Genomic DNA, 26,914 nt, shown 5'->3' with positions numbered 1-26,914 from the left:
CTGAGCTATTTATTGACTATTTATTTGCTTGTGAAGTGAGGCTTCATTCCAATAAATTGGTTTAAGAGGAGAGGTTGGGAAGAGCCCAGAGCTTGGTGCATATGACTGCAACATCGCTAGCTCCTCTGGGAACCATAGCCACAAAATATAATATCTTTCCCTCGAAAGGACTTTGGATGACTCCTCATGACCTGCTCAGGGTAATTATCTCTTACCCCTAGGTTTCTGGAGGCAGATAGAGTAGTGGGGATAGTGAGGACTTGACTGCTTAGCCATCTGAGTTTTCTCACTGTCTGGGAATGTAGAAGGTGGTGAAAATCAATGTAGACCTACTATGATTGTGGCTGGTAAATGACACAAAAATGTGGACCTATGCTGTATCACACTGAAAAGGGAATTTTGGAGATCATTGCTACCTGTGCCTCAGTATCCTCATCTATACAATGGACGCAAAAGAGTATGCATGCACTGAGCTCTGCTGTGAGATTTAAATGAAAATAAGTGCATGAAGCATTTAGCGCAGTGCCTGGCACTCAGGGGTTGCTGAATAAATGTGAGCTCTTGTTATCATTACCCTTAATACAAAGTTGTTACAATATTAGGTCCTCAATAAATGACATTGGCCATTATTACCATCGTTATCATTTTATGCTTTTCTCAGTGTCCCTCAGGGTAGATATTTAATAAATGTGGTAGGAAGTGTCTAAGACAGTCCCCAGTGAGCCCTCCCTGTGGGACACCCTCTGTTGAGGAGGAGCTAGATTAGCTGACTCATTTTCAATGAAGTGAATCAGCATGAGTGATGGGATGTCACGTCTAAGATGAGGTAACACAATGCCTGTGTGTTCTGCTCTGGTGTCCTCTCTCACTCCCTTGAACTTCTCACTGTCATCATGAGGCAGCCTCTAGAAAAGTTCATGTCCGTGGGCTGGACAACAGACCCTCCGAGGCTCACCAATAGCCACCTGAGAGCTCAGAGGGGGACCTTCCCCCAGGTGAGCTTTCACATGGCTATTGTCCCAGCCAACACCACCCAAACTACTCAACAAAGATGCCCCTTGACTCCTGATCCACAGAAACTATAAGATAATAAGTGTGTGCTATTGCTAGCCAGTAAGTTTTAGTGTAATTAGTTACATGGCAACAGAAAACTAAGGCAATGGTATTTGCATATATTTCTCCTTAGAATGGAAGCTCGATGGGTAGAAGTTCTGTCTATCTTATTCACTGCCACATCTATCAACATTCCTGGAACATAAACAAGTGCTCAAAAACGTTTTTCCACGAAGGATTGGAGACATTCTAAAGATTCATCAACATGGAAATGCCCAGCCCCGACCTGGAGCTTTTCACCACTGATGTAAAGGAAGCATACCATTCGTCTTCATAAAAGGCATATTACTGAATGTTATGGAATCTTATTTGAGGGTCATTATGGAATACATGATTTTGAAGCAAATGCATTGGTATAGTCTTCCTACCCTTAACCTATTTGCCACCTCGGATCCCAAGTCCGGTTTCTAACAGCATCGGCTTCAAATCCAAGTGACCCCTCCGTACCCGATTTTCCAAATTTTGGTTTGCTCAAAAGCAAATCAACCAACAAATAGGGTGTATTCCTCAGTCAGGTTTGGCTGTGCACAAACCACAATAGTTAACATTCCAAAACCCAAGATAGCAGTAGAGGACAGCAAAGATGGGCACATCCACAGAAAGGAAGCTTTGCAGGCTGGTATCAGGGCATTCCATGTGGCTAAACCCAAAACTGGGGTGGAGAGTGGAAAGGAACCAGCTACAAGGTCTCTCATTCCACCCAGACAGGGGAAGGAAGGAAGGAAGAGGCGCATCTCGGCCTTGAGGAGACTGTGCCGAGGATGAAAAGGTGATTCCAAATGATGCAAATGACAGAAGAGAAAGATCTTGGGCTGGAGGAGATGAATATGTGCTGCTCAGTTTCTCATTGGGCCCGTGGTGTCGCTTTCATGGGGAACCGTGTTCCAGAGCTAATTTTCACAGTGCTTGAGTGCTTCCTAAAATGGATAGCGCTCACTCATGCTTTGATGCAGACTGCATGGTCCATTTCTAAGCCTCTATTAAAGGGTATAGTGATCCTGCACTTCCTCCCTGGGTAGAAATTCAGAGCTGTTAGATATATGACCTTGGATCTTCATAGAAAAATGGCAGCTCCCCCAAGGGTATGTATTTTTCATACCAGCTTGGGCGTAAAATGTCCAAAATGCTTGTACAGGTGCACGTGTGCATGCACACACAAACACATATACCCATCGGTTTCCTAATCATTTTGTATTTTGCAACTTCTGAATACCACACAAGGCATGCTTTGCCTCTGAAAACTAACTTGTCTTTTAAATACAATTAAGAGTTGAAAATTCAAAGCATTGACTTTTTTTTTCTCTTAAGGTGGTCTCACTCTGAGGTGAGGGACCATTTTGGCAAATTCTAGGTGAGAGTTTTTTGGCTTATAAAGCTCATTATATGGTCATGATTTGTCATATAGTTACAAATTTATTAAGCAGTCACCACATGAGTGGCACAATGTGTGACTTTTTAAAGGCTCAAGGCTTCTACTTCTAGAAATATCCTAGATAAAAACTCATCCATGCACACAGATGCATGCCCTTAGATGGTCATATAGCATTTCTATTGATGAGGGAATAAATATGCAAATACATGAGGACACACCCATAACACAGAGAGTTATACAGCATCAACAGAACAAAATAACCCTACACTTTTTAATATATATATATATGTGTGTATATATATATATATATATATATATATATATATATATATATATAATTGATTTCAGAAAGGAAGGGAGAGGGAGAGAGATAGAAACATCAATGATGAGAGAGAATTATTGACTGGCTGCCTCCTGCACGCCCCCTACCAGGACTGAGCCCACAACCCGGGCATGTGCCCTTGACCAGAATCGAACCCGGGACCCTTCAGTCCACAGGCCAACGCTCTATCCACTGAGCTAAACCGGCCAGGGCACCCTACACTTTTGACATACAGAGATCTCCAAAATATATTCCTTGAGTGGAAGGATACTGAATCAAGAGAGTGCCTTGGGACACCTCTAGGCTAAAGTAATATGCATCCATACATTCATAATGTGCAAGTGCGGTCTGTTGAGGCACCATACACTGTTGTTTCTAGAGACCTAAGTGGCCAAATCTCAGCCATGACATAAGTTCCCATCTAATGTATATGCAGATAGAAAGGAATAGGTATGGAATATGTATGTACACAGTGTGTTAGGGGGATTCTGTCAACAGGAGAGGCATGGAGTGGTGAGTAAAGAAAGGAGGGCTTTTACTGTCTGCTTTGCAAGCACCTTTACTGTCTGGACATTTTACTATAGTCTTTTTCTCTTAATTATGTGATTAAAGAATACACCTAAGTCCAAAAGAGTTAGGGGGCTGTGGAACGTGACTCTTATCCAACGAGATTGGAAGCTATGCTTTTGGCTTTCCATTCAAATCGTCCCCATAGAATAGTATCAGGCCTCGACGTCTCCTCACAGAGCTCCATTTTGAATGGACTGTGGCCTGGCATGTCCCAGAAAATATTATATAATAAAAGGGTAATATGCAAATTGACCCTAATGGCGGAACAACCAGTTGCTATGATGTGCACTGACCATCAGGGGGCAGATGCTCAATGCAGGAGCTGCCCCCTGGTGGTCAGTGCGCTCCCATAGGGGGAGTTCTGCTCAGCCACAAGCCAGGCTGACAGTGCAAACACAGCAGAGGTGGCAGGAGCCTCTCCCGCTTCCTCTGCAGCCCTAAGGATGTCTAACTGACGGCTTAGGCCCACTCCCCATGGGCTCCCTGGCTGTCAGAGGGATGTCTGACTGCCAGCTTAGGTCCAGTCCCCCGGGGAGTGGGCCTAAGCCAGCAGGTAGACATTCCCTGAGAGGTCCCAGACTGCGAGAGGGTGCAGGCCGAGCTGCGGGATCCCACCCCCTCCCCCAGTGCATGAATTTTCATGCACTAGGTCTCTAGTGTAGATATATTTGCTTACACATTTTGCCAGGTTCTTAATGCCTTCTCTGTGTGGACATAATGCGTTTGTTTGAGCCCTGGATTCCTGTGACAACAGCATTGGTGACCCCTGGAGAGTGGGTGTACTTGCTGGAAGGTATGGGCTCTCATTTGATTCTTTTCCCAAAAACATCAGTTAAGGAGCGTTACATTGCTATCATCACCATTATTTCTATTGTTACTACTGTTCAGGTTACAAAAATAATAAAGGGAGACCTAGAAAGGATGACTTGTCTTTGTTATGCAACTAACAAATTGCAGAAAGGAAGCTGAAACCTGGGTCTTCTAAATCAAAGTCTCGGGGGTTACTGCTTGGACACATGCCTGCACACACACGTACACAGAGCTTATACACTGAGGCTGCACATTTCAAAGAACCTTAAATTATCAGGCTCAAGCATATTTTAAAAAAATTCCATTAGCAGTGTGTGGAGCTATTAAAGTTTCTGAACATGAGAGCAACTTGATGGCCAAAATACTTTAAGAAGATTTGTTTGTTACCTGCATACAAGATAAATGGCACAAAAGGACGAAGGTAAAGTTTGGGTGATTCTGATTTCTTCTCATCAGAAGTTTAATAAGGTAGATTTGGTGGGATGCATAAAATCATACTATGATTTGGTCTGTAGTGAAATCCTCTCTTTTTTTTGCCTCTCTCTCCCTCCCTCATTCCCTTCCTCCCTCCCTTCTCTTGTCTCACATGAGGTACAAGTTTCATGGGCCAGGCTGTATCTGCCCTTCAAGGGTTAAACCCCCCAGAACTCAGGCGAGACTTGGGTTTATCAATTGTGAATGAGAGCACTTGCAGTACAGTCTGCCGTCAGCGGCTTTCCAGTTTGGCTGATCAATTTATACATGTGGATGTTAGCCCTGGAATTACCAAGTTGATTTCTCTCCTTTGGGGAAACAAAAATCAAATAAATTTGCCAGCACCTTGAAGATAAAAAGCTACAAAGTAACAACCAGAATAGTTTTATAGAGACCAAGTCCTTTCAGATTAATCTAATCTTCCCCAGTAGAAAAAGTTTTAGATGAGGCACAGGTAGGAACCATTTTTATCCAAGCAAATACTTAGTAATTTACTCCTAAAACTCCCAGGAAACCCAGGCATTTCTTCATCGGGTTTAAAACACCGGGGACAGGCTGGTAAAGCTGATATATTCAGCGACTCTCCTATCCCTCCCTACCTCTCCCCCGAACAGCAGAATTGTATTACACACAGCACACATTTAAAAATGTAATATAATCAAAGGAAGCATTATTCTTACAAAGGCTATTAAAAGAGCTAAGTAAATTCATGCTGTATAATAAAAATGATTTATTTACTATGAAGAAAAAAATGGTGGGGAAAATAGTGCAGCTCAGCTCCATCTGCAAAATCAGATTCCCGTGGAATATTAATCTTCATTGATTAGCTGAGAAGAAAAGCAAAGCTTTACACTTTCACTTTTACAATGTAAGTTAATTCAAATGCTTCAGTTTGACAAAGCCCCATCTGATCACACTGAACTCCTTAATACCGAGCACTGCGGAATATTCTATTTGCTTCTTGAAATCATCAATTTATGTCCAACAACATCTGTGGGAAAATGAGATTTGCCAAATGTCTCAAGATAGGGAACTACAGTTGTGTGGCTTTTAGAAAAGAACAGTTTTTCATAACCTTTTTATTTATTTTTTATTTTTTGGCAACCTTCCTTTCTGGGAGAATAAGAAAGGAAGGAAGACTTTCCCCCCAGAAATACTGTACAGGCCCCCATTTCAGGGGGCACATGAATACTTTGGTGTCTCCACAGCCAAAGGTTAAGAATCCTAGTCTTATAACACCATGACCCTGAGAACCACCTTTGTCACCACTCATTGCTGTTTTGGGGGCCAGGATAAATGCAGGTGGACTTTCCAGTCTTCAGTCACCAATATTTCTCCTGACACTATCACTTTGTCACATGATTTTTACAATGATAAAAGCATCCTAATTCTTGTGTCTAGAGCAGTGGTTCTCAACTTTTCTAATGCCACGACCCTCATGTTGTGGTGACCCCCAACCATAAAATTATTTTCATTGCTACTTCATAACTGTAATTTTGCTACTGTTAATGAATCGTAATGTAAATATCTGTGTTTTCCGATGGTCTTAGGCGACCCTGCTAGCGGTTCTCAACCTGTGGGTCGCTATAGAGCCTAGACTTGAGACTATGAGTGCCAGTCTCTACTTTGCGGGGTTTCTGCCTCATTTAACTATGGGGAGTGGATAGATATCCTTTAGGGTCTCTCCTGTCCCAAATTAATACTTCAAATGTCACCAAGCAACTAGACTAATTCTTGTGTCTAGACAACTCTGCTCACTATTAACCACTGAGCTCATGAAAGTCTTGAATTTTACAGCTAAAACGACCAATTGTGCATGCTCCGTATTTCTTTAAGCCTCAGCCCTGCGTTAATTCCTTCAGATCTTAACTCCACCCACACTTGCAGCTTCCTCTGTGGGCCCCTCAGTATCCTCAGCTGTAACGTGAAGCTGATGTCAAAATTCGTCATCATAGCTGGTTTCTACATAGCCAAGTGAATGAGAATTCCTCCGCTCTTGTGACATGATCAGAGACATGTTTTACTCTTCAAGTTTCCTCAGGAATCCCTACCACAGTTTATAATTATATACTTGCTGTGACATTGTTTGACATGTGGCATGAAATGAAAAGTTCAGTGAAGGCAGTGGCTTGGTCGCAATATTCCCCCATCACATGCCCAGTATGTAGCAAAGAAAGTATCCATTCCCAGAGGAAGTGTCAATTCATATTTGCTAAATGAATAAATGGGTGGGTGGGTAGAGGGATGGGTGGATGCACCTGCTCAAGGGGCTCCTCAATTTTTGTTTTCTGTTTGGAATCAGCCCTTCTCCTTTACTCACTTCTTGAAATCTCCTGGTCTTTTTAAATAGCAGAGGAAATTCTGTCTCTATATTACTCTCTGTTCTTAGCATCCCTTCTCCTAAGTCTGGGCTGAGATCTTCGGGTTCTGAGAAGTGCTACCACCACCTTTTCCAGCTTCCAACCACAGAGACCCTTCTTTGCTGAGCTGTCTTCCTGCCCCGACCTGGTTTGCAGATGGCCACCCTCAGTGGCCCAACAGAGAATCACCTTCCAGGTAGGATGTATCTATCTGAAGTTGTCAGCTTCCTTCAATGCCCCGTGTTGCTTTACGGTTCTGAGAAGCAGTTAGTAAACCATTAATGCCATTGGCAGTAGGGGCATCTGATGAGAGGGCTTGTTTTCAGGAATACCCTCTTTTGTTTGTTTCTTTCAGGGTATGGCAAAGAGGGAAGAGAGACAGAATAGCAATCCGAGGAGACTTCTGCAGAAAAATAATTAGATGACTCCCCAAGTTAAATATTAGAAAGTCTATGTGCATCCTTTATGACTTTATATATGTATGTATGTTTAAAACTAGCTTTCCAAAACTGAAACTCCAACGCATGCACATTGTATATTTCAAAATAATTAAAGGAGGTCACGACTCTTTGCCCATCCCAGCTTCTCTGACCAGGAATAACTTTTCAGAAGTTAACAGTGTCTGGTTTGTCTGTATACAGCACATACATGGCTCCTTTTCCATCCTATTGACAAATGGAAGCATACCACACATACTATTGTGCTTCTTGCTTTACTCCCCCTTATCCATATGTCTAAGAGATTGTCAATATCAGCGCAAGTGAATCAACCTCATTCTTTTCATAAATGCACAGTATTCCATCAGAAGCATGTGCCATGACTTGTTTAATCAGTCCTACCCTGATAGGCACTTAGGAACAACAAAGAAGACTACATGAGTTTCCTTATACCTGCAGCTTTGTGTACATGGGCGAATATATCTCTAAGATAAATTTCTACTAGGCCAACTAGAGAATCAAAGAGTGTGGGCATTTTTAAATGCAATGGCTGTTGCCAGGCTGTGATATTAATTTAAATTCCTATACATTGAGTCGGTTTTCATATTTTATAATCTATTAATAATATATTTAACAACTTCCAGTGAACTATGGTCAAACACAAAAACACATATGGGCAAATGCATAGAATGAAGTAATTATCTTGTCTGCCATTATATATATACTAGAGGCCCGGTGCACAAAATTCATGCAAGGGTAAGGTCCCTAAGCCATGCCGGCGATCAGGGCCGATCTGTGGGGCTACTGGCAGGGCGATCGGGGGCCCCTGCTGGCACCTACATTGGCCAGCCTGGTGCTGCCTGCTCGCTGGCCCCACCCCAGTTACCGCTGCTGGTCACCTCCCTCTGTGGGGCAACCAGCAGGGTGATCAAGGGGCCCCCGCTGGCACCCGCTTTGGAGGTGACCAGCGGGGCAACCGGGGGGTGGTGCCACCTTGTTTGCTGGCTGATCCCACCCCACCACCACTGCTTTGGCTGGCCTGGGGGCAGCTCCTTTGTTGAGCATCTGCCCCCTGGTGGTCAGTGCGCATCATAGTGACTGGTCATTCCACTGGTTGTTCTGCTATTTGGTTGATTTGCATATTAGGCTTTTATTATATAGGATATGTGTGTGTGTGTGTGTGTGTGTGTGTGTGTGTGTGTGTGTGTATCCAGTATAGGCATACCTCATTACCTCATTTTTTTTTTAAACTTTGCAAATACTGCATTTTCATCAACATTAAGGCAAGACTCTCCACCAACTAAAAGATCAAAACTAACTGAAGTCTCAGATGATGGCTAGCATTTTCTAGCAATAAAGTATTTTTAATTAAGGTATGTACATGTTTTAGACATCATGCTATTATAAACTTAATAGACTACAATATAGTGTAAACATAAATTTTATATGTATTTGGAGACCAAAAACATTGTGTGACTTGCTTTATTGTGATGTTCACATTATTGTGGTTGTCTGGAAGTAAACCCACAATATCTCTGAGTTTTGCTTGTACCTAGAACAATATCTTGAAGACAGTAAGTGCTTAATAAGTTTTTACTAAATAATGGGGTGAATGAATAAATGTTATACCCGGACCCTGTATGGTTTAACAACTAAAAGTCATAAGTTACATTGCTCTGTATCTTTTAAGTGCTTTCAAGAACAACTTGTATATAAATAAAATATAAATGAAGAAGCGCCTTATTGTTACCAGCAAGGGCTATGAACACATCTGTGTGAGCACATGCACCCAAGTTTTCCAACACCTCTTCCCCACACTTATGAGTCCAGAGTTGATGTTCACAATAACCCCAAGGCTGTTCTGAATCATCAGAGATTAAATTATGTTGATCCTCATTTTAGTGAAATGTATCTTACTTAATTTAGTTAACTGAACATTGGTCATCCCCACATCACATTTCTGGGACCAGAATGATTGAGCAGTATGGTTCCTTGGTTCACCTCTTCCTCTTCTCCACCATCTGCTCAATATTTGGTCATTTTCCTCTCCCTTTATCCTTTCTAGGTCAACAGTATATTCCAAAATATTAATGGAGAGAAGGAAAGAGAAGGGAAACTCTATATTTTTAAGTCAGAAAAATCCCTCAGTCCTTCAGAGTTAACCAAACACATGTTCTGGGCCTCAACCATAGAAAAAGAGGTTATTAAATGACTTTTAAGATCATTTTCAGATACAAAGGACATATGGAAAAAAAGATTAGAAGATTTGAATTCTGTGTAGGCTTGATGGCTATAAAAAGAAACCCCACCTACTTCATGATTCCATTTATATAAAATTCTAGAAAAGGCAAACTAATGTATAGGGACAGAAAGCACATCAGCAGTTGCCTTGGGAAAGGCGGGAGGGGAGGAGCGGGAGGGAGAGATGACAAAGAGGACGAAACTTTTGGGGGTTGAAGATGTTCATTATCTTGATTGTAGTGGTTGCTTCATGGGTGTGCACATCCATCAAAACGTATCAAAGTGCACATTTTCAATACATGCTGCCTATTATACACTCATTGGTCCTCAGTAAAAAATAAATAAACTCTCCTGAACAAGAAGGATATTGTATGAGAGTCAAGAGGTTCTAAGGTGAGGTCTAGGCCTCACCCTGGAGTGGTCCCTTTCCAACCCTTTCTGAGCTGACAATAGCTCCAGAATGTGCTATGCTTTTACATGTACTCTCTGTCTGCCTTCTCAATCCCTGAAGAAAGGGCTCTCATCTGGCTCTCTGACATCACCCTGTGCCTCTCTCCCTCTTGCTTACTTCCTTCCAGCCACTCTCGAACCTAGCCATATCTTTCAGCCACAGAGACTCTGCACTTCCTGCTCCTGTTGCCTAGCATGTTCTTCCATTGGCTCTTTGCATGGTTAGTCAGCTTAAATATCACCACCTCCAAGAGGCCTTTCCTGATTGCCTAATCTCCGAATCTCATTTATGTCCTTCATAGCACTTACAATTTAGCTTTCACCGTACATTCATTTAATTGGTGCGCCTGTTTACCATTTGTGTCTTAAACTGGAATGCAAGTTTCATGTCCTCAGGGGTCATGACCATCTCCACACTGTTGCATGCCCACTGCCAAGAAGACTGCCTGGTACATGAGGCAGCCTGGTTTCACTCATTCATTAACATTCTATTTCATTTGCTTGTGTATCTGTTTAAATTATTCATCAGACACCTTTTGGAGCATCTGCTCAGATCACTCCCTACCTAATTCACCTTCATAAATTTGGTGCTTCCTGGGGACAGGGATTATGTTATGAATTCATATCTCAAGGGCCTGGCATGGGGCCCACACATAGTAGGTTTTCAATATTTGCTGAATTAAGTTAAATCATTACACCAGAAAACAAATAGTTATACCAGGGCCTGAGACAAACTGATTTCCAAAAGAAAAATTCCCGAAGCACACAAAAACTCAAACATGTTAGCAAACAGGCAACAGGTAGTCTTGAATCAACAACCTGCTGAATTATAAGAGCTTCCAAAGACTTAAGTTCATCACTGAATATCTCCAAGGGTGCTTGTTCTTTTGTTTGTTTTATCACCAGAAATACAAAATGAGCCAAGAATTATAAAGTATTTTTCAACCGGATTCCCACATTTGTCAATTATCAAACCAACCTTCCCATGTCATTAGCTAACGCTGCCCATTTTAAGAACACCAGGATATGTAACAGAGTTCTCTCTCTAGAGATGGAAACTCACACACATGTGCATTCACGGACACACACACACACACACACACACACACACACATCATGTGCCTGGTAGCTAAAAACACCACACAGACTGACTGGACTCAGAGCACAGAACTATATCTCCAAGTTCATGGTGCTGTCATAGATCCTCAACCAAGGAGTTTCAACTAATACAGCCAATACAACATTGTATACCAACTATACTTAAATTGAAAATACATTTAATTTAAAAAGGAGTAAGGAAGAATTCAATAGGAGAATACGAATCAATTCTAATTTTCTGGAACTTTCGGTCCCATGACTATCAGAGGTGTGTGTAGTAAGAAATGCTTCTAGGAAGAGTGGTTTTAGGGAGCTGCCTGTCACTAGCAAAGACCAAGAGGAGGCATGGAGCAATTGCTTTTGCCTAGTGTCACCTGCCCAGCTCCACCTGTCTTAAGCAGATCCACACATACTCCACGCTCAGACCAAATGGCTGTAGAGGAGGAAATGAAAGCTCTGGCCTCCTTGGGTGGTCATGTGACTCATACCAAATACTACGCCCAGATCAATGTGATTGGCTAACAGATGGGCATACACCCTAAGGCAGTGGTCGGCAAACTGTGGCTCATGAGCCTCGGTTTGCCGCTCTGATGACTAATGAGTTTGCCGATCACTGCCCTGAGGTAAACCAAATAGAGGAGATCCTGGGACTTTTGCTTAAACTTAAAGTTATTTTCTTTCAGCGGGAAGTGCTTAGCTAGGAGGTAATCTTGGAGATGTTGGTAGGCACAAGGAAGAAGGGCTTGTCTGTAACTAAAGCCTACATTAAAAAATAAAAACTGAACAGAGATGAAGGAAGAAAAGACAGAGAAAGAGAGAGAGGTTGAATTCTGGGAATATTATATGTATTTCTGGGTGCAGCTGTGTCTGAAATCCACCTCACAGGCTTTTCTGTTTTGTATATAAATTCTTTATTTATGATTTTTCCTAAGCCCATTTGAGTGGGTTGTTTTTGCCACTCACCTGAAAGAAGACAGAAAAATAAGTACTCAATTAAAGAGAAAGTGGCTGAAGGAAGTGACTATTAGATGCCCTTGGTTTATAGTATTTATCTCCATTGACTATGAACATATAACCAACACGAAAAACGCTTGTCTTTGGCTTGATATTTAGTTTAAATATCCACACTAAAGAGTCAGTGATCTAGTAGATAGATGTCCTGACTTGTCTACAGAAGCCCAACATTCTTCTAAAAATATTTTTATTGATTTTTAGAGAGAGAGGAAGGGAGAGGGAGAAAGAAACATCAATGTGAGAGTGAATGATTGGCTGCCTCCTGCACGCTCCCTGCTGGGGATCCAGCCAGCAACCAGGCATGTGCCCTGACTGGGAATGGAGCTGGAAAAGTATCAGTGCACAGGATGAAGCCCAACCAACTGAGCCACACTGGCCAGGGCAGAAGCCCAACGTTCTGATCCCACTTTTACCATTAATTTTGAAGCCAGGAAAACTAGATCTTGATCAAGTTACTTTCCTTTTCTAAATCTCACTTTCTTATGTGTGACTCAGGTGTAATTCCCCTCCATCTCAGGATTGGGGCAGCCTAAAAGGAAGGTAATAATCTCCTGATGGGTGGGGCAAAGTCCCAGACTCATTCAGAAGCTTCCTCAAACCCCCAATGCTCTCCCATGAGAAGCCATGGGAACTATTGGCACTGTGTTATACCCTCCATTCCATTGGAGGGCCTGGGATAGGAGATGGGGACAGAGTTGAGAGGTTAATAATGCAAAGTCTTCCATATACCACCTGACATTCAATATACAATGTTTTTTTTTATTATTTAACTTGGCCTTAAATTATATGTGTGTGTATCCTAAAAGTGCTATTCTGCTATTCTGTCATCATGTGGAATTGCTTTGTTTAAGAGATGCTTTTAGTTCTTATATGTGAAGAAAGACAAAAAGAAGCTTAAATTCTGTGTTTGCTCCTATTGTTATTATACACTGAGTGGCCAGATTATTATGCGTTCAGAGATCATAATAATCTGGCCACTCAGTGTATAATAGGGTCAAAGTTGTCTCAACCAGCAGATGGTTGGCAGATTCTGTGTCTATGCATGTTTGAGAGAAAGACTTAGGTCAGCAAACAGGCACAGCTGTGTGGGTGCTCTCACAGTCGTGAAGAGCTTTGGCAAATGGTGTCATTAGGTACTGGGAGTTCCTCATGCTCTTTAGGTCATGGCACTGAAAGACTTCTGAACTATTGTCTGGCACCTCAGAGGTCTTTTTGTACGAAGTCTGATACCATTATTCTTGCTGATTAGTGTGTTTTGTACAAGGCATATTCATGTATTTATTCATATTTTTAAGTGATCTTAGTATGTAAATAACACATATACATAATACAAATATTAGAAACTGCAGAGAGGCAACAGGAGAAACAGCAGTCGGCCATTCCAACCCCTCTTGCCATTTTGGTGTGTATCCACACTTTTAGACATGAATTGTTGCAAAGCATAGCCTCCATACACTGACTTTCTGGCTTCAAATCCTGGCTCTCAGCCACTCATTAGCTTATGAATTTTAGGAACTTTTAACCTCTCAAGTCCTCATTGTCGTAACATGTAGAGTGGGAACAACAGCGATGCCTTCCTGCATATGGTTATTCTTTTAAACATATTTCAAATGTGAGGTTACTGTTTACACCTCTATTTTTCACCTGCCATGGCTGAACTTAGCAAGATGATGTGCCTCGCTAGCACATGTATTATTACACCCCAGTTCTAAATTCAGGGGGTTGGAGAGGGCACTGCTTCCTCCTTGGCCTTTAGGTTTCACGTGGAAAGGGGCCACGTCAGCCTCACTTGCTATTTTCTCCCCAGCACCTGGCCCAATGCCTGGGCCCTTAATAAGCGACTCTCTAAATGAACACTCATTGCTAAACTGAGTTGAGATGGGTCATGTCATATACTCAAGACAGTTAAGTAAGTTCTGGAAGTCAAAGCTGATACAAAGGCAGGAAAATGAGGTCATTTGTTTTCCATCTCCTCTTTAAAAAATCACCACTCAGAAAGAAAGAGAAGTGTGAATCTTCAAATGGTGTGACATACTGTCATGCCTTGTGCAGAAGGCTTAGGAGGCACCCACACTTTCCAGAAACGGTTTTGCATTTGTATTTTTAGGTGCAGAGAGAATTAGAGTTAGACACGGAAATAAATAAATGATAGATGGATACACAAACAGGAGTGTGCACATATGTATGTGTATACACACAAGCAGAGTTTAGCTCAAACTTGTAACTGTATCAGGCTCCATAGGAAGGCTGAGTGAAGTCCAATATCACAGTATACTTGTAGCACTCAATTGAAGCACATGCATTTCTCATTTGAAAAGTTCTCTTGAAATTAGACTGGGTTTTCTAATCTCAAAAAAATTGCTGGTTGGATGATTTTCATTTCTTTGTAAAATGACAAGTGATACTTCATTTTTTAGCAAAAGGTTAATGTTAAGTCTCCAAACTTTATAAATTGTACTTTCTCCATAAAATAAACTCTTGCGTGCTGGTGTGCAAGATTAGGGAGGAATGTTCACACTGTTGAAAATAGATGGATTTTGCATTTCAAGGTGACAAGTGCAATGTCAGACCCAATCAATCGATCACTGCATAATTATTATTGCAAATGATCCATATCCATGCCACAAACCTTAAGGGAAATTTAATGAAGCAGTAAGCACATCAATAATAAGATCTACTGTAGTCTCTATTAAATCTCATGATTCATAAATATTCCAGCAGGTTTTATTCTTCCTTTAAGTCCTGTGAAGACATCTAGAAAAGAGGATGCTTAAAGACTGTAATGTAACACTCCACCAGAGATGATGCTAAGGTTCCCAGTCAGACTTAGGCTCCATATCAGATCCCTCTTCACATAGAGGCTAACAAAAATAATAGGCTATAGATACAGACAGGAGAGAGTTCCTCTTCAAAGTTGGAATCAAGGTAGACATTTTCATCTGCCTACTCGAATGTGAATTTCCATGGGGAAAGACCCTGCTAATAGCAGTTGAACTGGGATCCAGTGACCCAAGAGAAGTGTTTTGGGGGGGGTTTGTTTTTTGTTTTTAAGAGTAAAAGAATAGGCTCTGGCAGGACTTTGCCTGCCTATGCTGTTTTGTTGTGAGTTAGAAAAAGGACTCATCCTCTGGGCAGGCCCAGGCCAATGTGGGTGCCAGAATTGGCAGCTTATGTAATCTTTGTGCAAAGAAAATGGCACTCTTGCCCTAACCAGTTCGGCTCAGTGGATAGAGCATCGGCTTGCAGACTGAAGGGTCCCAGGTTCGATTCCAGTCAAGGGCATGTACCTTGGTTGTGGGCACATCCCCAGTAGAGGGTGTGCAGGAGGCAGCTGATCGATGTTTCTCTCTCATTGATGTTTCTAACTCTCTATTCCTCTCCCTTCCTCTCTGTAAAAAATCAATAAAAATATATTTAATTTTTATTTTATTTTATTTTTTTGGCTCTGTAAAGGTCTTTATTTGGATATGAAGGTCGATGCTTCATTGATACTAGCAGAGTACACATAGGGTCATGATACAGGCTGAATGCGTTATGCTATTAGATGCTGAAGGGGAATAAAGATAAATGTAAGATGTACTTACCCTCAGAGAGATTACTGTCTAATTAAGGAAAAACAAGCACAAGAGAGAGATCAGGTAACAAGATACTGAGTGTCAGGTATTCAGAGGACTTAGATTATCAAAAAATAAAAGAAAATGGCACTCTTGCCTCCAAGTGGCTGCAGCCCCCAGCCATGGCACACGGCCTGGCGAGGGGGGGTAAAGACTGGGTTTCATTCATCCTTGCATTGGTATCTTAGAGCAATTCGCCAACTGTACAAACCCTGGACCTGGGATGAAGACATACCACAGCCGAATGGTACAGGTTACAATGTCAGAAATTCCAACTCTTGGATTGCTGAGAATTATTAGCCAAGTTCTAACATCAGGTTGGGGCAGGTGTGGGAGCAGAACCTGTATTTGTCTTTGGTGGCAAGCAAACACTTTTTTAAAAAATAGGTCATATGTTGCCCTGTCTAGTGTGGCTCCATTGGTTGGGCACTGTCCTGTGCAAAGAGAGGTTGCTGGTTCTATTCCTGGTCAGGGCACATGCCCTGGTTTTGGGCTCGATCCCCGGTAGGGGGTGTCCAGGAGACAGCTGATCAATGTTTCCCTCTTACATTGATGTTTTCTCTCTCTATTTCTCTCGCCTTCTCCCTACCTCTCTCTCAAATTTTAAAAAATAGGTCATGTTGAATATCTAAGTCTTATGGTCACAAAATGCATCTTCTAATAACCTTATAATAAACTTTCATCTTATTCTATCATATAATCTTTGTAAATGTATCACTTTTTCATATGTAGACTGCCTCCCTTCTACAAATGCTTTTGATTGTCTAAACTCAGGTATGGCATTTCTCTCTCTGAACTTCTTCAATCTAAAATTCTCTCATGTCACCCAACCAGCATGGCTCTGTGGTTGAGCCTCGACCTATGAACCAGGAGGTCATGGTTCGATTCCCAATCAGGGCATATGCCTGGGTTGTGGGCTTTATCCCCAGTGTGGGGCATGCAGGAGGCAGCCAATCAATGATTCTCTCTCATCATTGATGTTTCTATCTCTCTCTCCCTCTCCCTTCCTTTCTCTGAAATCAATAAAAATATATTTAAGAAAATAAAAAATAAAATTCTCTTATGTAGCTCATTAACACACAGCTATATTCTATGATTACTACTAGCAATGCCCTGAAATGTAGCTCAGAGATTTCCTGCCATCACACATGAGTATTACCGCCCCGCCTCCCCACTCCCAATTCCCGTCCCTTCAATGAATAGTACATTCTCCAAGCACAATGGTAATCCTAAATTTCTCTAAGCTAAAGGAGAGCTGGCACTGTACTGATTCAGTTTTATCTGTGCCACGCTGATGCAGAAAGAATAAATCCTTAGCCACGGGCATGGGTCCTACACAGGCCAAGGAATGTCTGCATGTGCAGCTCCGGTATCTTATACTGGGCACACAACTGAAAGCATCATTTATTCTGTAAAAACTACTGTATCCTGAGATTACTGGATTGCATTCCCTGCCAAATGAAAACCTGAGATGATATTTCATATATTTAGATAAACTTAGTATCATAATCCTTGTACATAATATTTCCCTTTCTTATTATTTCCTTGAGAAATAATTCTTACTTGTTGTCAACAAAGTACAAGCCTCTCTTTTTTCAAAATATCCTTTAAACTTGCACACGAACCTCTTAAAATATTTAGCAGTCTAGATTCCCACCAAAAATGCATGAGATTTAGTATTCTCCAACTCTGGCAGGCACACAGTATATTATCCCTTCAGCAATTTCTTTCAATTTCAGAAAACATTTGTTTTGTTTGAATTTATTTGACATTGGGGAGGACAAATATAATGTCCTATACTTATGTCGATATGATGTGGTTTTTTTTTCTGAATTGTCTGTTCACTCTCCTTTGCCCACTTTGTACATTTTAAGCTGTTATTATTCAATTAATTAATATTTATCATGAACTATATTTTAAAAAACAACTAGTGTCCAACCATAAGAAAATGGGAAAGAAAATTATGACATATCAAACAATTGCTGAAAATGATACAACTTTAAAAACTCTTATTTACAAAAATAATAGTAACCCTGTAGAATGTTTCTAAAATAATGTGTATAAAATTATTTTCGGTACAATTCTAATTTTGACAGAAAGGATATCCAAGTAAATCCAGATGTGTTGACATTTAAAAAGATAAAGAACTATGTCAAAATATTAACAGTGGTGAGTGCGCGATTTGTTGGAAGGGGTTAATATTCTTATTCCCATTTCTAAGTTTTTCATAATATCAAAATATTACTTTTATTTTAGTAAAAACAAGTAACGATTGTTCTTTTTAAAATAATACTCTTTATGGGATTTTTTTTCCTACTCATTTTCCAGAACACGAATACCAGGACTCAATGTTAATTCATTCCTTTAGAGCCCGAATTTGAAATCTTTTATCTTCTCTTTTCTTTACTCTTCATCCCTCTCTAAAGTTTTTTTTCCCCTCCAATAGAGAGTTTTATTTAGTAATTGGGGGTTGAGGGTGGGGACAGAAAGAGCATCAAGTCTGACATTTTAGTACAAAGCTCTGAACAGGCACTAAAAAATGGTCCTATCCTGTGAGCCATATGCCTCTTCCTATGTTATCACCATTTTAAAGGGGGTTCATTAAATGTCCAAGGTCACACAGTGAGAATCTGGTATCAAATGAGTTTGAACCCAGGCCAGGACAGCCCCAAACTCCAATCTTTCTGAACCTTTTACCAGGATAGCTGATGGAAAACTCCCCCTGCTCTGTGCACAGCCTCCCTCCCTCTGTACTGACACAGGTGCACCAGATGATGTGTGCATTATTTTGTTATACTAATAATGCTAATAGTGGTCATAGCTAACGTTCCCTCACACCTACTACCTGCCATGTGTGATTTCATGTACCTTTCCTGTAATGCATCATTTGATCTTCAGTGCAACCTTTCATAAAAAGAACTAAGCACAGGTGATGTGCAATATAGTTTGGATAAAAGATAAAAGCATCTTGCACACGAACCTCTAAAGCTATTTAGCAGTCTAGATACCCACCCAAAATGCATGAGAATTCGTATTCTCAAACTCTGGCAGGCACTCAGCATATTATCCTTTTAACAATTTCTTTCCATTTGACAAAACATCTGTTTTGTTTGAATTTATGTGACATTGGGGAGAAACATAATGTCCTATATTTATGGCTACATGGTGGTTTCTGTCTGAATTGTTTGCTCACTCTCCTTTGCCCACTTTGTACATTTTTAGGTTGTTATCAATTTAATTAATATTTATCATGAGCTATATTGAAAAAAGCTGATAGATCCTCCCTTCCCCCAACTGGTGGGCGGAGTATGATGTAACCTGCAGCCCGGAAATACCTGAGTACCTAACCAGGCACCTTGTATGGACATATACATTGACTAACCAATCAACACCTGCCAAATACCCTAAGCCCTTGTTCCTATATGGACCATACATTAAGCCACCAATCGGCATGCGCCCAGTACACTAAGCCCTCATTCCTTCCCATTCCTCCCCTCAAAAGGCGTGTTCACCTCTGCATGGGTTGCTGTTCTCCCCTTGCTAGACAGCCCGGCAGATCTCTTTCCCCTAGTAAAGCCTGTAATCCTGGTTTTCGGCTCCCGATTGGTCTCTCAAAAACAACCACCTAGTGTCCAACAATAAGAAAGGGGGTAAGGAAAAGATGGCAGAGCAAATGCTAACAATGACACAACTTTCAAAACTCACATTTAAAAAAAAAATAGTGCACCGACCAACCAGAAGGAGCGGCAACTCATCGAAAAGGTTGGAGGCTATAAGCAGCCTGTACAGTCAGTGGACAAGCTGGCTCCATACCAGCCCAATGGCAACCTCAGGCACTAGTATTCGTCCCATTTTAAAGATGAAAAAAACAAGGGTTTCATGCAGATCATTGTGAAAGGGCCTGATCCTGAATATAGCTCTACCTCCCTGCAAAGTCTATTATCTTATCCATTATAATGCCCTATATCCTCTTAAGAAACATGTTATTATCTGTATGTGATACATGATTGTGTATGTTTATGTGAGTGTGTGTTTGTGTCTGTGAAATCCTGTTTCTGTTATAATGTAAAGTATGCTACATTTGGCTCAATTTTGTGAGTAAAAAATTTTGCTTTTTTTCCATTGGTTTAAAATATTGAGGGCTTCAGGGAAAATGTGAAGCTATCATGCATATGAAAAAAAAATTCCCTCCCTCTGTCTGGCTCTCAATCCTCCATTAACTAATTGTGTTCCTGCTCTCATTTGTAGCACTGGCCTCTTTGATTAGCCTTTTAATTTAGCACATTAACAACACTCTCCTTACTTGAATACTCCATCACTGAGCTCATTTAAGTCAAATGCCCTTGAAGATGCTTGAAATGCCTAACAACACTCACTATTATTAACTGTTTTGTATTTCTGATCTCCAACCAAGAGTGCTCTCTCCAGACAGAGCGGCCCATTGTGCAAAGCACTGTGATTCATTCAAGGCCTCCCGCCCCTTCCCCCAGCCCTTCAGGAGACCTCTGAGTTTCAACATACCCCACATTTCTCTCTTTGCAGTTTGCCCCCACCCCCATGGGAGGCTTTTGGTAAATGAGCATGAGCAGAAGCCTGCTGATTCAGCACGTGCTGAGGAGTTACTGCAGAGGCCTGAGGATCAGGTTTCTTTGAAAATATAAATCAGAGCTGGGTGCAGAGCAGCAGAGGTTGAGGATGTATGTGTGCTTGCCTTTTAAGAGTGGTAGCAAAGTCAAACTGGGGGGAATTTGGTCATTTGTCGCCCGTGGAGAGGTGCTTAAAACCCGAGGAGAAAAAGAACTACCGGATTCTCTAACACTGCTCAAAGAAAATAGGGGAAGAAAAGAAAAAAAAGGCTCACTCCCTCAGTCTTCTCCGCCACTCCCGGTAGGGCCCCCTCTCTCCTTGCTTTAATTCCAGGGTGTTGGATGATAGATGTGGGTCACTGATGCTGGGCAGGAGGCCGTGAGCCTCTAACCCAAAGTGATGTGGTTCCTGTCCACCTCAGAGCTCTCTCTGGCCCAGCTCCCTCATACACTGACTCTGGCCAGCTGGCCTCCTGCAGCATCCTTGCACACACCTCCTCCTCCTCCCACCACCTCTACTAGAGGCTTCCTGCTTAGTAGAGCCACTAGCTGCAGGACCCAGCTGAGAACACCCCTTCTCAGAGGAGGCCTGCCCGATGTGACCATTCCTGACATGCCTCCCAAGCGCCCTTTCCTTTCTGTCTTAGTGTCACTGCATGCTGGGGTGACAATGCTGATTTACAGGTATAATGCCTATCTGTTGTTCTCACCTGGATCCATTTCATCCATTTCTCCTTCCAGTCACAGCTCTTCCCTAGTTCCCAGGAAACCACTTCTCCGCTTCCCTCGGTTCATGTTTTGGGGGGACAGAGCTCCGCTCTCAGATTCCGAACAGTGAGTGCTTTACCCAGGCATGGACGTGAAGTCTCAGGAATTGTCTCAGGGATGGGGAGTTGACCCAAGGCAGGTGTGAGAGAAGTGCTCTCAGAACTTCCTCAGGACCCACTTCTATTGGGAGGAGTGTGGTGAGTCCCCGGGGGTGGCTGTCACAGTAGACATCAGCTTGGAGCCACCAGTGGTCACCTCAGTCACCAGTCACGTCAGTCATGGAGGGACAGCAAGGAGCCTTGGTCAGGGAAGCAGAGGCAGAATCCCAATGGCCTGACTTGGCCACCTGCATCTACCTGGCTTGTGAGTCGCTCTGGACTTCTCAGGGGTGTGAGTGCGCACACTACCCTTTGGCACTCAACTTAGTTTTGCAACCACGAATCTCAGTGAAAACACTTTGCCTAATGTTTTCGCCCCTTTGTGACCACATTTGCTTGGTTTGGTTGTAGTTTGTTTTATCTGTCTCCTCAACTGCGTATAAATTCCGTGGGAATTAGGACCACATTGTGCTCCCTGTATCCCCAACCCTCAGCGCACACAGTATCTGACACATTGGAAACTCTTGGTAATTAATTTTAAACAAAAATAAATAAAGTTTAAGAACAAATTTCTAATCGTTTAGTGATGCACTAAGAGCTTGTAAACATGATCATCATGGATTAACCTACTGGAAGCTCCCGCCTGCTGTGCATCATGACATCCAAGCACAGAGAAGACTCAGGCACTTCTTCAGGTCAAAGGACTCACCGTGTAGCTCAGAGAAACAGAAGAGGGACAGTCAAGTATAAGAGAGCATGCAAGTCCACATCACTGATAAAATGTTACCACGTCTTCTTTTTGTTGTGCATTCTATTAAGATAGAACATTCTATCTAAAACAAATAATAAACACTGTCAATAAAACATAAACAGATGTGCAAATAACAGAATTGCATATCACTCTTTAATAGTAAAAGATTACTCTGCAATGCACATTGACCTTTGATGTATTGGAAAAGTGAGATCTATTCTTTGGGCATTAAGATATGGCAGCAAAATTTTTGGGTAATCAAAGAGAACAGATAATCCAAATGTTATCCATAGCAACTTATTTAAAGCAGGGAGCTCTCTTTCTCTGCTTCAATATCTCTCTCTCTACAAACACACACACACACACACACACACACACTCTTTTATATTCTGCCCTTGTTTAAGGCCATCTCCCATCTTAGCTATACCACTTAATCCACTGGCAAGATGTTGGAGCGGCTGAACAATATATCAATAATAAAAACTGCAAAGGAATACAGAAATCCTCCATCAAGGTACCTAGGGGTGTCAATCCAATACATAAAATTTGAAAGTCTGACTCTAAGTGAGAAAACCATGGGGAACATGAGATACAGAATGCAAAGATGGCCTTGCTGTATTCTATCCAATCCACATCTCCCCTTGAAATAGCATTAAATTTCTCCCAATCATCTCCAAATCTCGCTTTTCCTGCACCTACCTCTCCTTCCCAAGTGCTTTCTTGAATTTCCACCTAAGATGTCGTCGGATAATAAATGGAAAGCACAATGTGCATTTGTCTCTCCACTTGTCCTAAAAGCTTCATGTGCCTTAGTTGTCAAAACGATGCTCTATTGCTTCCCAGAATTATCTTGTTGGTATTGAATATCAATTTTTCAATTTGTTCTTTTCTGAATGAGGACACAGGTTTGTACAGAAACTAATTTGCTTATGTCTTTCAAACCTGCATCGTTTGATCAAGTATTTGTCTGAGGGTTTGAGAAATTTTCTAAAGGCATATGAAACACCACTCAAAATGTAAAATGAAGACTAGAAGGGCTGCTTCACATTAAGTCAGTGTTTTGTCAGGTTTTTTTTTTATTTTTTTAATGATCCTCTAGAGCTAAAGAATCTGTAGAGTTGGCCAAAAACTATGTTTAAAAATTAAACATAAAGCCTTCAGCACCCTTTTATATTAATACTCAATAGGTTTTGCTTTTACGAAAATAAATCAGAAAGGAGTACAAACCTATTGCCTAGAATTCCTACTGAGAGAAAGCACTGGCCCATTTTTTATTGTTTCCTCCAGAGCTGCACTATGTCTTCGCTGCCCTATATAGTTGAACCATTATTTTTGCAAGAATCTTTAGACACAAGAATTCAATGAGTTTACTGTCATTATTAGATTGGAAAGAAAAATGGATGGGGCTTTATGATACAAATCACTTTACAGACAAAGAGGAATGTGCATGTAAACAGGATCTCAGAAAAATACCAAAAAAAAAAAAAGTACGGATCAATGGCTTCTGGGTGCTCAAGCGGAAAATAACGTATTACTCCCTCTGCCAGAGAGAGTCTGCAGTGAGTAGAGGCCATGAATGGGTAAGGCAGAGGGGAGAATATGCAAGCCATACATGAGCTCCCATTCATTAACTTTTGAGCCATGCAGTGCTCCTCTTATCAACCAGAAGGCTGAGATGTTCATGAGGGCCCATCGCCCTCCTTCATCCTGAAGAGTATCTCAACAAATGGGTACCGCTCCCTGAAAGATGCCAAGAAAAGAGCCCAAACGATCTGTAAGCAACACGGCAGGTGTTCCGTTTATTGGAGCACTGAAGAGGAGTTGGGCTGGGTTTGGGGAATGATGATCGAAGTGTTTGAAAGAATGGAGTATGTTTCGGGCTCTGAACTGGCCCTGGTGGTATGGAGGCAATCGAGGGGATTTCAGTAGAAATTACAGTTAAGAAAAATAAGGACATAAGTAAGGAGGAGTATCTTTGTCACAAGAACCAGAGTGAGCTGGGTCCATTTTCCCCAGCCCCTACCTGAGATAGGTGACCAGCATGGATGCCAAAAGATCCTGCCAGATCATAACAATCAATTTCTGAATCAGAATTCTTGGAGGGAAGAGGAGTCATATTTGCATTCCTGAGGTGTCTTGCTACAAAGCTGTCCAGTCGTAAACAGTATGGGAATTCTTAGCTTCAAGATAAAGCACTAAAGTCTTTCTCCCCATAACTACAACAAAAACTCTTTCCTTTGATTGCCACCAGCAATCTCTAGCAAGAGGTCCCACAAAAAGGAACCATTGAATTAATGGGCTAACTAACTTATAAAAAAAATAGACCATATGTGGGCCTCCAGTCCACCAAAGCGGAGGCAGACATCCCAATGAAAAGAAGCAGGTCCCAGGATTCAATTTGTCAAAGGGGAGCAAATATCTGTACCCAGAACCAATAAGTAGCACATCTGTAAACTTCAGTCAACAGCTGGTGATGCAAACAAGCAGCCCTCCATGTCCAGCCCTTCCTCATTCTCAGCACGTCTTCTGTGTCACCCGGCATTCCCCAGGGCCCAGCACAGTGTGTGCTCAATAAACCCTTAATAAATGATCAACAAGCTGAATGAGTATATGCCTAATACACACGTTAACCCCGGGCTAGATACTTGGAAAGATTTTGAGAAGCCAAAACAACCTACAGTTAAGGAGCTGGTTACCTTACCTTACCTTGGAACACCAGAATCTACTCAAGCATTGAAAACACTGTTGTGCAAAATACCGGCACAAATTGTTAAGTGATCAAAGCAGTGAGTTCTAAAGCAGTATGATCTCATTTTTCCAAACTGAATAATCTTTCTCAGGGGCTCTCTTTTTTCTTCCTTCACATTTTAATGTTTTATCATTGATATGGCCTTTTCATGTGATAGCATTTTTACCCTGACACATACACACACAGCAGACACAAACAGATGACAACAACAAACCCTTTTAATAAATCAATGGTATGAGTTTTAAACCTTACCATCAGTGTTGTCTCCAAATTAAAAAAAAAATAAGTATGGACATGTGCATATGTATTAAAAAGTATCTATTAGCCCTAGCTGGTTTGGCTCAGTAGATAGAGAGTTGGCCTGCGGACTGAAGGGTCTCAGATTCGATTCCAGTCAAGGACAAATGCCCAGGTTGCGGGCTCGATGCCCAGTTGGGGGTGTGTAGGAGGCAGCCGATCAATGATTCTCTCTCATCATTGAAGTTTCTATCTCTCTCTCCCTCTCCCTTGCTCTCTGAAATAAATAAAAATATCTTTTTAAAAGTATCTATTAGAAATGAACTATATGTTAATATGTAGGTATCTATCTTAGGTGCTAGAAGAATTAGTGTTGTTTAGTTTCTTCTCATTGACTAATTTCACTACAAAAGGCATGTTTATTGTTTGCTTGAAATAAGGAAGGAAAGCAAAAGTTAAAAAAAGGAAGAGATGTTGTTCTTGCCTTTAAAAAAAATGGTTAAATGAAATTGATATGAAGGCCCCAGACCATAAAGCAACTATATGTGGTTTAATCTATAATTTATTCATAACCTCTAATCTCTACAGAATCTATAAACCAGGAAATCTATCATCAGTTTACAACCAAGTGCTAACATGTGCAGCATAGAACAGAAGAAGCTTTAGGCAGCTAGAAAGAAAATGGAGAATTCAGAGGAGGTTCCCCAATTGCCCAGATGAGACAGACATGCGGGAGAGAGGCTGCAGGTAAGTTCATAAGTGTGCAGGCTGGTAATAGAATATTCTGGTTGGACGAGTTTCTGCCCAGGGCATCACACAATGGGATATGCAGGATCCTGGATCCTGCAGAAAGAATAATGCATTTCTTGTTTATTCCCCTTTTTATGTGCTTGAAATGCAGTGTCCAAAGCAGTGATGCCGCCTACCGAGGTAATACTCCCCATCTTCCCAACATCACTCAGAAACGCTGTGCCCGTGGCTCCTCTCTCCCTGGCTTACACTTATATGTCTATGTGTAAAACTCTGAAAGGATGGGGATAGGTAAGACAACGATAAGAAAGCTAAGAAAAGGTTAAAATTGCATTATCTCATCTACAAGTAAAAAGAAGAGAGCAAGAGCTCTTGGTACAGCAAGAAGAAAATGTCAGTATGAATAATAAAATGGAAATGGTTCTCTATTTCAAGAGCAAAAAGAAATAAAGAGCAACGAGAAGGTTTCAGAGTCAAGCACAAACACCCATTGCAGTGGAGTTTACGTTGGGGACTATCTGGTCCAGGACATGAGGGACAGGGTCCATGGTGTCTTATCTCTGAATGAAATAAGCAAGGGTCCACAACCAACTTGTTCTGTCCAGCCCAGGAAGACACAACTCAACTTATCCCGAGAAAAACTAACGCATGTGGAATAAGTAACCACAGGAGAGCTGGAGTTTGTGCTGGTCAAGAAGGCTTTATCCTCTAGGGCAGTGGTTCTCAACCTTTCTAATGCCGCGACCCTTTAATACAGTTCCTCATGTTGTGGTGACCCCCAACCATAAAATTATTTTTGTTGCTACTTCATTACTCTAATTTTGCTACTGTTAATGAATCGTAATGTAAATATCTGTGTTTTCCGATGGTCTTAGGCTCTACAGCAGTGGTTCTCAACCTCTGGGTTGTGACCCACAGGTTGAGACCAAAAGGTTGAGAACCACTGCTCTAGGGCATGAGTAGCAGTAAAAGCGACCCCCATGCTTTTCCTGGGAGTCCTCAGAGAAAGCTCTTTCCCTCTCCTCCTGGACCAAGAAGTTAGCAAATGCTGCCAGAATATTCAACTTTCTTTTCCCTGCACACCAATCTACCCTCACTCA

The 26,914-nt window shown here is 41.6% G+C and overlaps 1 protein-coding gene across 28 annotated transcripts in view; it reads right to left on the bottom strand.

Annotated features, from left to right (window-relative positions):
• RBFOX1 (RNA binding fox-1 homolog 1) overlaps positions 1-26,914 on the bottom strand; it is a 2,122,525-nt gene that overhangs the window by 547,431 nt on the left and 1,548,180 nt on the right. The window lies entirely within an intron of this gene.

The sequence above is a fragment of the Plecotus auritus genome, assembly GCF_963455305.1.
Source record: "Plecotus auritus genome assembly, chromosome: 7".
Taxonomy (NCBI): domain Eukaryota; kingdom Metazoa; phylum Chordata; class Mammalia; order Chiroptera; family Vespertilionidae; genus Plecotus; species Plecotus auritus.
This window is presented reverse-complemented; position numbering and strand designations above follow the sequence as displayed.